Source organism: Equus quagga, chromosome 12, assembly GCF_021613505.1.
Source record: "Equus quagga isolate Etosha38 chromosome 12, UCLA_HA_Equagga_1.0, whole genome shotgun sequence".
Lineage (NCBI taxonomy): Eukaryota > Metazoa > Chordata > Mammalia > Perissodactyla > Equidae > Equus > Equus quagga.
In genome coordinates, this window is record NC_060278.1 from 91,523,673 (window position 1) to 91,537,696 (window position 14,024).

Consider the following 14,024-nt stretch of genomic DNA (forward strand, 5'->3'; position numbering starts at 1 on the left):
GGTAACCTTTAGGGGGCTGAGGTGACTTTTTGGTAAGAAAACATCACTGTTTCTTATCTTGTGCTCTCCAATGAGCAAAGCCGGCCCCTCCTCCTCTGTCTTACTCTACTATAATTTTATAGATGGCAGCCCCGTTCCATCTTCGTCTTCAGCTTGGTGAAGGGCTTCCACTGACAGCCATTTTAGCCAATCTTCTCTAGATCTTCCTCTGTTTTGCTTTTTCCAGACTTGTTCAAGGTTTTGTTTAGAGGTACATGCAGGGTGTGGTATCAAAGAGGAATTTATTCTCAACTTGTTTGTAATTTCTGATGACTTGGGACTGTAGTTTGTAAATTACCAGGTTTGTGAAGGCCGCTCAAGGTGACGTGCGTTGATCAAGGGCAGCATCTGCCCTCAGGATTTAACAGAAAAAAAAAGATGAGCAGCCAATGATGGTCACTGGTCTCAAGGAGCACATAACTCTTACTATATCATTTGCCTTTATTTTTCCTTTACCTTTAAAAATTTGTTAAGATAACATTTATGTACAGTGACATATACAGATCTTAAGTGCACAATCCAGTAAGTATTAATTGATACGTAAGTATGTATATAAGTATATATCCATGTTGATCAACATAAAGATATTTCCAGAACCCAAGAAAAAGTTCTTTCATGCCCCTTTCCAGTCAATCTGTACACTCTCCCGCCAGATAGGCAACTGCTGTTCTGATTACTATGGCCATAGTTCAGTTGGCCTGTTCCTGAACTTCATGCAAATGGAATTGTTTGGTAGGCACTTCTTTATGTCTGGCTTCTTTCGTTAAAAATAATATTTTTGAGGGACCGGCCCAGTGGCATAGTGGTTAAGTTTACACGCTCTGCCTCGGTGGCCCAGGGTTCACCAATTAGGATCCCAGACGTGGAGATATGCATGGCTCATCAAGCCACACTGTGGCAGGCATCCCACATATAAAGTAGAGGAAGATGGGCACGGATGTTAGCTCAGGACTAATCTTCCTCAAAAAAAAAATACATATATATTTTGAGATTCATCTACCCTTTTTGTGTTTTGTATTTGTTCAACGCTTAAACATGATAAAAAAGAATGTGAAAGGTAATTCAAGAATAAACTCTAAGCTCATTGGGAGTCTCAAAGACCAAGCGTGGTACCAAATTTGGTAAACACGCACAGGGAGATGTAGAAACACTTGGTTAATGGGCTGGATGTAACCCAGGTTGAGAAGCACTGCCCCATAATGACAGTGGCTTAGGCAACATAAATTTACTGTTCCTTCTGCAGCTCGCAATTTCTGCCTGCTTCTTATGCTGTGAGTATCCCACTGTGAGTTTAGTATTTGCAGTTCATATTTTCATACACTATACCCTTGAAATGTAAGCTGGCAATTCCATCTATTACTTTTCTGAAGAAACGGTGATCTGTTTCAGAGCTGGAGGAAAAACAGGCTGCATGGGTCACTCCACTGAGGACAATTCCTAAAGCTATGTTAAAGGTAATTTTGACTTTATATGATTTTCACTGCGTTAGTCAGAATAGGAGGGGCCATACCGTGATAACAAATTAATTTTAAAGTAAATAAAGATGTACTTCTTGTTCAGGTTACAAGTCCCATAGAGATCCACGCATCACTCCGATTTCCAGGCGGACAGTTTCCAATATCTGGACTGGCTGGCCTCTTAGGTCACCACGGAGGGGTATGAGACTACAGAGTGCTTTTAAGGACCAGGCCTGAGAGTGGCTTACATCAGCTCTCAAACTTTGCTGCAACTTAAATCAGCAGAGCTTTGAAAAGTTTCAATGCCCAGGCTGTGCCCATTGTTAATTAAATGAGAATTTCAGGGGCTGAGGCCCATACGTCAGTGTGTTTTAAACTTCCCTGAGTGATTCCACTCTGTAGTTGAATTTAAGACTCAGTGGCTTATCTTACTTCTGCTCACACTGCATTGGCCAGATGGAGTCACATGACCCTGACTTAACACTAAAGGAGCCTGGGAAATGTAGTCTTCCTGTGTGCCCAGGAAGAGGGGTTGAAAGAGTAGTTTCCAAACCTATATCACTGTGTCTGATACACTCGTTTTTCATGTTATCTTCAGAATGTGTGTGTACCACACACACACACACACATATACACATGTGATCCCACTCTAATAATGTTATAAAAGCCTGGTCTGAGGCAGTAGCAGGCAGATGGGGAGGAAAAGAGGATTGTATTGACGTTTCAAGGGATATTTGCTTTTCATTCCAGTCCCACTCACATTTGAAGCAGGACCCCAGTAAAGAATTCTCAAGCCATGCTGTGGCAGGCGTCCCACATATAAAGTAGAGGAAGATGGGCACAGATGTTAGCTCAGGGCCAGTCTTCCTCAGCAAAAAGAAAGGATTGGCAGCAGATGTTAACTCAGGGCAGATCTTCCTCAAAACAAAACAAAAAAAGAATTCTAATTTTTATTCTGAGAACGTTGGGCAGCAAGTGAAGAGCTTTAACCAAGGGCCAGATGAGACAAAATTTTATTATTTTAACTTCGATCAGCTATGACATGGAGCATGTGGGGATGGGAGCAGGCCAGTGAGGAAGTCTCTGAGGTCATCCAGGAGAAGATGGTGGTGGGCTGGATTAAAGTGACACAGGTGGAGGTGTCTTCGAGAGAAATTTATGAGATCAAAACGATGGGATTATAGATCCCAACCATGAATTGCACAGTGGGATGAGAGATGTTCATTGGGGCTCACATATTTCTGGCATAAACAACCAGATATTGACAGGTGGAGTGATGGGGGCAGGCACCAGATCCAAGTGTGAAGGAGAGTGAAGTGAAGAAATGGAGACAATGCATATACATACCACTTTCAAGAAGTATGTCTCAGAATATTGGGGTGGAGGGAAAACTGTGGGCATTGACTGGTCTAGCTGTTAATAACACAATATTTGCTTCCCGCTAGACCACTGCTTTTTGTGTATCGCTCCTTGGGCTGCCACGCAGATGGGAGAAGGTGGATGTTAATATTAGGGCACCAATACCTCCCTTTATCCTAAACCATGCCTCCTGCTGATCCACCTGTCCATCTGCATGCCTGCTTGGCTTAAAATCAACCTCTTGTCAAATATCTAGTTGAAGAATAAAAAGTTCAGTACACTCAAAAGAAGAAATATTAAGAACTAAACCATACTCTGGACTGTGTTGGCTTAGTCCTGGCTAAAATGTGGTGGCTCTGGAAAATTCCCTTGTAAACTCTTGCTTTCCATTCTGATCCAAGAAAATGTCTTACGTGACTCAAAATTTTGAATGGAAATTTGGAAATATTGATCCAGGTCGTGGCCTGCTTATTTATTTGAAATCTACCACCCCCACCCGCCCCACCATAGATCAAAAGGACATGGCATCCTTCTTCTCAATGCTTCCTAAATAATCTGCTATACGGTATGTGTTCGATAATTATTTTTGATAAATGAATGAATTGCTTGTGGCCTCATCAGAAATAACTTTTGAGCTCTTTCTTCCCTTCTATGGCTATTTCCCAGGGGCTCTCTGAGTGGCATATGGACAGGCCAATGCAGAGATGTCCGCATACTGGTTCAATCTACCCCCAGTTTCCCACAAGGCAAATTTTCTCTACTCTAATAGATTGTTTTGATTTCCTTCACAAACCTACAGATGAGTTGCTTCTAGGTAGAAAGGCCCATCAACGCAGCAAAATTTCTCTTAAAATATCATGAACTTTTCTTTTTAATCAACTCACAGCTAAAGGAAAACTAGAACAGATCCAATCAGACGGCGGTTCGTTCTGGGGACAGCTGCGATAAAAATCTCTGGATTTCCGGGTGTCGCTCAGTAGGAACAGGTGGTTAGGAATCTGCTTAACCCTGGTGGAAGAATTTGTTCTTTTTTTTTTTAAGCAGGATACAGGAAGAGGGAAAAGAAAAATTGATTGTACCGGTGACTTAAGTGGCATTTCCATTCCTCCATTCAGTCCAGTTTCTGGTTTCTACCGACTCCTCAATGCAATCATTCTGATAATGCGGAAGGTTCCCTGATCTGAGCTGATAAGCTTTTGGATGGATCTCTCTTGGACCCAAATTATTAATGTTTAGGTCTTCCCAACACTGAACGCACCTTTCTCTGTGCCAACCCAAGTTAGGTCTCATCTCTCTCCTTCCCTCTGCCGCCAAAATATGGAAAGATTTGTTTCTTCAGATAGTGTGGCACTCCATGACCTCTGATCTCCATCATTGCATCTTCTCCCTTCCTAGGGTTGCAGCCTCCATACTGATCCAGGAGGCAGGCCCTCATGGCCACACATAGAGACTGGAGGGTGGACATCAGGTTGGGTGTTTGGGGCCCAAAGTATAAAGTTCCTGGGCATGCACCACTTTTGCACATTCCATGTTTGAGGGTGCAAAATTGCACGAGCAAACCAAGCTGCCCACAACCGGCTAATTGCAGAGGCAATCATCGCCCCAGCTCCTTCCAAATGAGCAGGGAGCAGCTAATTGTGTTCACAATTGGCTGATTGAGCTCACAGTCAGTAAATTGCTGCTGCAACTGTTTGTGCATACAATTTTGCACCTGGGAGTAATCGTGGGCGATGGGGTCTAACACACTTTGAAAGAACATTAAACAGTACAACATCTGAGAAATCCAGCTCTGTCCAGCCTGCTTTGGGAATTTGAGCTGGGTAGGGGAGACATGCTTCTTACATGGAGTTAGCGTATCTCAGATCCTGAGCAATGCTCCAGTGTATATGTTAGCACTTACGGCTCTGGCTGTACCACATCATATATCTTCCGCCTCACACTTGAAGCTCACTGCTCAGGCTGCAAAACATCTCGGTCACAGGAAGGGCAGTAGATTGTAGTGCTTGGAACATGACTTCCGAACTCAGGATACCTTCATTCCAATTCGAGCTCTTCCATTTCTTTGCTGGGTGACCTCAGCAAGCTTCAATTTTTCTCATCTGTAAAATGGCAACGACGATAAAAATACCTGTGTGCAGATTAAATGAGATAATGCCTGAGAACCGTGAGCACAGGAATTTACTCAATGAACGTTTTCTACTTTTTTAACTCACAGTTTGGGTCAAAATTCGGACATTACTTGATACCCCCCGGAGGACCTCGCATTCTGATTTGTAAGATAATTGTTAATACATTGGTGTTAGCATCCAAGAGAGTTTTGTTTTTCTCTTTAGCAGCTACACGACTGTGGCCAAGTTGCTTAATTTCTCTAAACCACAGTGTACCAATCTGAAAAATGGGGATAAAAACGTTATCTCCTTCATAGGTAACTACATAGCTCCGTGAAATATTGGGAGGATTAAATCAGACCGTGTAAGAGAAGAGGGGAGTACTGTGTAAGCACTCTGCAAATGCTGGCTCTTGCGGTTGTCATTACTATTATTGTTTTTATAAAGCTCAGTAAGAGCAGAATGGCACCAGGCCTGGCATACTGGGGACTTCACGCGAATATCGTTACGTAACTCATGCCCACGGTATGTCAAGCTCCGATCCACTGCCCTGACAAAATGGATCATTTTAGACAGAAAGGAGGCTTGTGTGCCCTCCTGCAAATTGTCCTGCTTGGGCGCCTCCCAAATCCTTAGGAGGAGACAAGTAAGGTTTGGGCCCAGAGAGACACGAGGCCCTAATTCTTGCGTTTGCCTTGCCCTGACTCATTTCTTGGTCCCTGATAGAGACGATTTTATAGGATTCTTACTCTCAGCAAGAAAAAAAGATAAGGACAAGCTTTGGCAGGATCCGGAAATTAATCCAGGGGAGGCAGACATTGTGTCTCTGAATGTAATTGAATCTCCCTGGTGTCTGGTGGGGGGTGGGGGATGGAGCACAGACCTTCTGACTTTTAAGTCTGTGGTGGGGGGATGGGGGAGGGAGGAAAGTTACTGGGGGGAGAGTGCTTCAGGCTAAGCTGGTGGCTCCCTGAGTACTTCTTTCCATCCATGGACCCAACCTCTTTCCCTTTCCTCTTTAGGACTGTCACCACTCATCCTGTCCCTTTGGAGGTTTCTGGCCCCTGATACAGCTACAGTGTGGGGGACACACTTCCCCTTCCTTGCTGTCCAAGAGTACAAGCACACAGGATCCTTTATGATAAAATGGGCTTTACTGCTGATCTCCACAGGGACGCAGGGCAAAGATTTTAGAATGCCAGAGTTCTCAGCAGCATACCTCTTTGTTTCCAGCTCTCACACATGGTGCATTAGTCTGTTAGGGCTGCCATAGCAAAGTACCTCAGCCTGAGTGGCTCAAACAGCGGAAATGTATTTCTCACTGTTCTGAAAGCTGGAACAAAGCGTCAGAAGATTTGGTTTCTCCTGAGGCCTCTCCACATGGCTTGCAGACAGTCACTTTCTCTTGGTGTCCTTACATGGTCTTTTTTCTGTGCAGGTGCGTTTGCAGGTACTAGGGGTTAGGGCTCCAACATATGAATTTTGGGGGGACAGAATGCAGCCCACAACCTATGAGATTCTCGGAATTCCCAAGAAATGTTCTCTCTTTAGGGATGAAACCAGCTAGACTCAGATCCCAGCTCAGCCACTGAGTAGTTGTGGGAACTTAGGCAAGGCGTCTAACTAGCCTTCGTGACTAGGGTGACCACATGTCTTAGTTTGCTTAGGACATTCCCGTTTAAGTCTGTCGTCCCGATGTCATTACGGGAGCATCCTCTTCCATTCTTAAATGTATCCTCGTTTGGATGATAAATTATATAATTGCTATTCATTACTTTTAGACCTAAATCACAAACTGTTCAGGGGACGCTAGAGAAGTGCTCATCACACTGCCTGATAGTTAGCGTGACTGTCCCTTTTGCTTGCACGTTCCTGTTCCCTGACCCCAATTCCCTTGGTCAGGTAGGCTCATTTTTCATGAGGAAGCCTTTGGCCAGGACACGGGCTGAGGGAATGCCGGGGTAGACCAGTAAGCTTGGACCAGTGTTCATCCAGGCCACCTGTGTCATATGTAACTGGCGTATTAAGGGCCTCTAGACTGGGTGAGAGCCAAGTTAATGGGCTCCTGCCACCCTATAAAATTGTTCGCCTCCACCATCAGTAGCTGGCGGTGCACCTGAATGAATTGAGATCCCTTGGCTGCAAACAACAGAAACAATGTCTTGATTAAGTGGAAGAGAGGGGGAGAAAAAGCCTAATTATAGTGGTAGTTGGCAGAATCAAAAGAAAAACTAAACCACCAAGCCTCAGAAAGGATAGCCGCCAGAGTGGCTCCTGTCATCTTTGGCTCCGGGATGTATGGGCTGTTATTTTATTATTTTAGAAATTAAAAATTTATATATATATATTTATATATGCATTTATTTGTATGTAACATATATGTAATAATATATATGTGTATATATATATATATAAGTAATAAATAAAACATTAATCTCCCCTCCACCAAGATTTAACAACTGTTATAATTCATTTTGCTAAATTTGCCTCCGGTGGAGTTTTTATTATTCTGGTTTTTTTTTGTTGTTGTTCTTTCTCTGTTTGGCTAAATAAATGAAACAAACACAACTTAACTTCTCAGGCTCCAGTCCCCTTCTGCTCTCCCCTGTGAACCACGGTGAGTTCTGGACTTGCGTGCACCTGCTTAGCCAGTACAGCAGACGGTCTCTGTCCTGGCCCTGCGTTAATGTAACTCATCGCCCTAGAGTCACATTCCTGGGAGAGTATCTGATGGGTGTGACTTCTGTCCCATGCCTACCCTCAGGGCCCCATTATGCCTTTCAAGGACCAGTCATGGATCTGCTGCGATTTTGCCTTCATGGACCCCTTTTTCCATGAAAAGAATATTGAAAATTATACTTTACAGTTGTGTTGGTATAAGGATGGTCACAATCCAGGTGGGTTTATAGTCATCTTTTCTTCTGATTTTTACAGAAATCAAAACATTTCCCTGGGCTCCTAAAGTATTGTGGGCCCTAGGCACAATGCCCGTTGTGCTTAACAGAGAAATGGGCCATGCATGCCATTCTTGAGGTCATTCAGGGAAAAGACAAGGCCCATGATGGGCATTCCTAACAGAATCACAGGAAGGGCTGCTTCCCTGACATGGTGACAATGAAAAGACAAAGTCAGGCGTTTTCCACTGTAAGCCCTTTAGGGTTCTCAGTGGCTGGGGTCCAAGGTCCAGGTGCAGACACAGCCCTGCTATTCCACAGGCTCAAATCTTTCCTTGGAAATCCCTCTATGTCCATCCCTTGAGTAGATTCCCGCCTGAGTCAAGCTCCTGGAGGGGCTCTTCTTTCCATCTGTGACTCTCAGACATTCTCGGTCTCATGTGGTTGCTCTAAGGATCCGCCCCTGGAGCTCTGGCTGCGGAATCCCCTTCTCCCTGTTCACCTTTGTAAGTTTCTTCACTTGCTCGCTTAAGAAACAAGGACTGCTGCTGCGTGCTCTTTTCTAGGCACTCTGTGAGGCTTCTCAGAGCTCCGAGATGAACGCGGCCACGCTGGTATACCGAAGGATATCACAGTCTCAAGTGGAAACAGACGTGGACCGGTGTAGGTGCGGCACAGCGTAGTGAGGACTCGGGGAGGGTTCGAGGCCATGCTTAGTTCTTCCCATCACAGAGAAGGAGTTCTACACCCTCTTGCTCCTTCTGGCCGGCTCTGCCTCAACTCGTCTTTGGGAGGCCATTTCCGTAGGACCCAAGCCTATAACCCTTGACCTCCTATTCATTAAGTAATAAACCATATCTTATCAACTCTATGATGCATATATTTTAAAAGCCATTTAACATATCTGAAAATGGGTTATGATTGATTGCCTCTTACAAACACTGTTGGCCAGGTGACAGTTGTGACATAATTGTCCTTGCCTTCACATTCATGAATTTGGCCTGAAAACTCCTTGTTGATACTTTCTGATAAGATCAGGAGAGTATCTGCGAGTAACTTGCAGAGTGGAGCTCAGCAACCTGGAAGAATACTCCAGAGACTGTAGCTCTTAACCGGTAATATTGTATATAATTTTTTTATGTATGCCAAGAGTGATAAAAATAAATCTAAGAGCTTTTTAATAATTAACAAATAAAATTTCTAAGGCATAAGGAAATACTGTGTCATGATTTAATTGGTAGCATTTTTTTCTTTCTTAATAGTGCATAAAATGATGATGCCTTTAATCAATGGTGACTTAGATTTGATGAAATAAGTCATATCTACAAACCTCACAGATGCTCCATAGGGATCACCCTATTTTCAACACATAGCATAGTGCCTGGACTGCGGTAGATGCTCAATATATATATACTGACTGTCTGGCATTATTATTTTAAATAATACGTACACGAGAATGAAGGGAGGGATAACAAAACATTGGTGCTAGACCTAGAATGTTTTCCTATTTCTCACACTATGACTAATACAAATATCATATGCTGTTTTTTCAGAGCAGGGATTGGAAAACTTTTTCTGTAAAGGGTCAAATAGTAAATATTTTAGGTTTTGTGGGCCATACTCAACTCTGCTGTTTTAGCGTGAAAGTGGACATAGATGATATGCAAACAAATTGATGTGGCTGTGTTCCAATATAACTCTATTTACAGAAACAGGCAGCTGGCGGGATTTGACCCATGGCCACAGTTTATCAACTGCTCTAAAGCGGTGTTTCTCAAACCTGAGCGTGTACCATAATGACCCAGTGAACTTGCTAAATTTTGGATTCCAGAGCCCATCTCCAGATGGCTCTAATTGGGATGGCGATCCTCTTTTTGAGAAGCACTTCTATACATCTTGAAGAATTAGGTGCTTTTAGAAGGTACCTGCAACTCTTCTAGAAGCTTTCCCTAGAGCGAGAGGCAAGAGTCTGAACAAGCAAAGGTCAGAGTCTCTGATGTCTCATTTACCCTGGCATGAGTTTTTTTCTCCCTTATTTGGATGGTGTCTGGGACAACCATATATTACTGGAATTTAAATTAAATAGGAGGGCTAGACAATCTTTTGAAGACAGATGTCTCCTTGCCCATCCAGGGTAAAGAATAAATGGCCCCCAAATGAAATTATACCCCTTTAGTTTTACGGTCAAGAGGAGATTTCTCTCTCTAATGGGCAACCAGAGTCCCAGTGGCCATGACTGGGCACAGACTGGGCTTGTGACCAGAGAGAAAAACCACTGCAGGCCAAGTCTTGTCCACCCATGCCAGAGCCTGATGTGGCTGCCAGATGTGCAGAACTGTGTAGACCCACATCAGGAAAACATTGAATTCAAAGAAACTGGTCAAGCATCTCCTCAATGAGAATGACTCTTTCAGAGAAATGACTTCTTTTTTAGAAAATGAAGCCCTCTTAGGTTTGTTTATTTGTATGAGAAACAAGTGAATGGTTTTGAAATATCTGTGAGATTTTAATCTGGTTACTTGTCTTTCAATATGTCTTGCCTGGGGTATAGACCCCTTCAGTACTACATATAGTAAAAAAATAAAAATGCATGGAATGAAAAATCATTTGATATATAATGATGATAATAATTTATCTGCTGGGCACCAGGCGAAGACCTTCCAGGCATTGATCCATTCAGCTCTTTCAGCACCCCTCAAGGAAAGTTCTACAATTGCCCCCATTTTTGCAGAGAAAGACTGGAGGCTCTGAGAGTTTAGGTAGCTACCCAAGGTCACTAGCTAGGAAGCACCAGAGTCATGATTGAAGCCCAGGCATCCTGACCCTTGATTCTAAGCTCTTCATTTCTACTTGATGGAACATTTTACTGGGATAGCATAGCAAGGAGTGGACACACCATAAGTATCCCAGAGGAGAAAAACAAGATTCTCCCACTGACTGGGGTTGGGAGCATGTCCAACTTACCCTCAAGGACATGGCCACTAGGATGAGGGTGAACAAAATCTGGCTTCTGTTTGCAAGGAAGAAGGAGGAAGGGCCAGTGGGTAGATAATCAACAGGGTTGTTAAAGGGAGGCCACAGTATGGAATCCACTTGTTCAAGTTAAAATATCAGGCGTCATGCCTATGAGAAAAAAGACCAAAAACACTGAGTACCAAAAGCTGCCAGGATGTGGAGCAACTGGAACTCTTGTCCATTGCTGGTGGGAATGCAAAATTGGTAAACAGTTCAGCAGTTTCTTACAAAGTTATACCCTTGCCGTGACACCCAAGAATCCCACTAGTAAGTCTTTACCCAAGAATAATGAAATATATGTATTAACACAAAACACACATGTGAATGTTTATAGGAGTTTATTAATAATCATGCCAAATTGGAAACAACCCAAATGTCCTTCAACTGGTACATGAATAAACCAGCTGTTGCACATCCGTACAGAGAAATATTGTTCAGTAACAAAGAGGAGTGAATGACTGATACACACAGTGTAGATGAATCTCAAATGCATTCTGATAAGTGACAAAAGGCAGACTCAAAAGGTGAAGAGCTGTATGATTTCAACTATGTGACAGCCTGGAAAAGTCAAAATTGTAGGAACAGAAAAGAGATCAGTGGTTGCCAGGGACTAGGGGTAGGGTTGTCTGCAAAGGTGTATGAGGGAATTTTGGGAGGTAATGGGGGGATTGTGGTGATGGTTACACAATTATACATTTGTCATATTTCATAGAATTGTACACCAAAAAGGTAAATTTTAGTGTATATAAAATATATCTTAATAAACGACTAAAGTGAAGGAAGCGTCTGGGATACAAGATGAAGCACTGTCTCTGGGCTGTAATCTGAAGGAGATGTCCAGTTGAGAAGGCCACTTGACCACTCAAGAGAGCAGACAAAGAAGGCTCCATGATGTGTAGCAGGTCTGAGATATGTTTGCCAATCAGGCCTCAAGCGGCATCATGGAGTCCTGGGCCACTGGTAGCAAGATGAAGTCTGTACCCCACGTATGGTTGGTCGAAGCCTAGTCAAGGCTGGTTCAGCCCCAGAAAGGGCTGAGTCTGCAGATGGATGATGTGAAAAAGTCCAGCTGAAACCGTTTGGGGAAGATAAAATCTAACAGCTGATGTCCTGATCAAGGGCCTCTATGTCCCAGCCTCCTAATATGAGATACAAGCAATGCCATAAGATAAGGAACAGGCTGTACCAGTGACTCATGTCAAGGCGTGGTTCAAGCAGGAGCTCTCCCTGGTGGGGCAATATTTCTACAAGCCAACCAAGTGTGGCCATTCCTAACAGGAAAATGCCTTTGGATAATGAACTATGTCCATATGCACACCACTCAGAGCGCTTGCTTCATCTTTGTCAGTTAAGTACTTGCAATTTCCCTTTCCCGGTAACTGACAAGGATCTATTTTCTCTTTGCTCCATGTATAAGAAGAAGGATTTCGGAGGCTGAGGGTGGTATTAGTGGGATTTGGTGTTGGCATCAACATGATTCAAATTCCAGATTTCTGTCCCCATTACTGCAGAGCCTCGGGCAAAACCTCTAACCTCGGTTTCCCCCAAATGCATAATGAGAAGAAGGGTCTTTATTTATTTATGATGGACTCTGTTACTTGGATGAGAGATGTTCCAATGTAAGTGTTATTACAAGGTCCAATTTACTGTCCAGAAAGAAGCAATCCTGATAGAAATCTTTCATTTAATTAAAATTGATTTTAAAATTGCCTGATCAATAGTGAGTTAAAAATTCATCCTGACTCACTGGGAGGGGAGAGGTCTCTGAGCAGTCCGAGTGGAGCAGCTTCAGCTCAAGAGTCAGGCTGGGCCTTGCTGGCCCTGCTTGGCTGGCCAAAGTCTGATGGATTCCCCTGCGGTCCAGATGGCCAACCCCCCTCTGAAAGAAGAAAGACATGTGGGAGAATCAACTCTTATTTCTTGCATTTTGAGCAGGAAAGCCTTCAAAATGCAGCTGGCCTTGCTAGTTAAGCATGAGCCATTTAATTTACTAGGAACCCGTAAAAACATCTACTTACTCCTTTTTGGACACATTTCCTTGAAAGTTCCTGCTACAGGTATTAAGGGCATTTTCCCCATGTCCACTCTGGCCAGAAAAACAGAAGCTGTGTCCCACCCGCCCCAGGCCCTCTGCTCCCACATGCAATCATCTACTGAGCGCCACCAGTTCAACTTCTGCATCTTCTGCCCTTTTCCATCCCCAAGGCTCTTGCCCTGGGTCAAGCTCCCTTCACCTCTCACCTGGAACAATTTAGTAGCCACCTCATTGGTCTCCCTGGCTCCAGTTGCCCACCCGTCTAATCCATTCTCCATGCTCATACTTGAGAGATCTCCTAAAGCATAGGTCATCTTGGGTCACCCCTGCTCAAAAATCTTTGATGACTCCCATTTTAATACAGAATTAAATCCCAACGCCCCAGTGGGCATTAACAGGTATCCATAATCAGACCCCTTTCCAGCAAGTAATGTCTACTACATATCTACAGGCAGAGGGCTCCCTCTCTTCCGTCCTTCCACACTTCCATACTGACCACTCCGAGAACACACGGTACTCATCCCGCCTCCTCCCTATGCTCACGCTGCTTCCCCTGATTGTGACATGCATTCTTTCACTTGACAAATGATCATTTGGACAATGCTCTGTGCCCTGCCATCTGTTAGGCAGGGGTAGGAGTTGGGGGGAGGTGTGTGTCTGACTGATGAGGTCTCTCTTCTCTTGAAGTTGACATTCCAATGGAGAGGTCAGCTCCTTAAAAAAGTCGACAGATAAAGAAATGAAGAATTAAAGATTGTGGTAAATGTTGTGAAATATATCGGAGGAGCCCATGGCGAAAATGATGCAGGCTGGGGGTAGGGGATCCAACTGTGAAGTCAGGGATGGTCTTTCAGAGTGAAAGCCCCTTAAACTGAGGCAGGAGGATGAGGAAGGGGTGGATGTGAGATGTGTGAGCACAGTGGACACGGGGGATAGTGATTCTAAGAAGGAGAAGTGGTACAGACATCGGTACACTCCAGGAAAGCTGATGCGTTTGGAACATAGGGAGATTTGTTTTTTTTTGGTAAAAATGTCAGGAGATGAAGGTGGAATGTCAGGTGCCAGGTCACCTGTGACTATCTATCTAGCCCATGTAGGGGGTTTGAATTTTATCCCA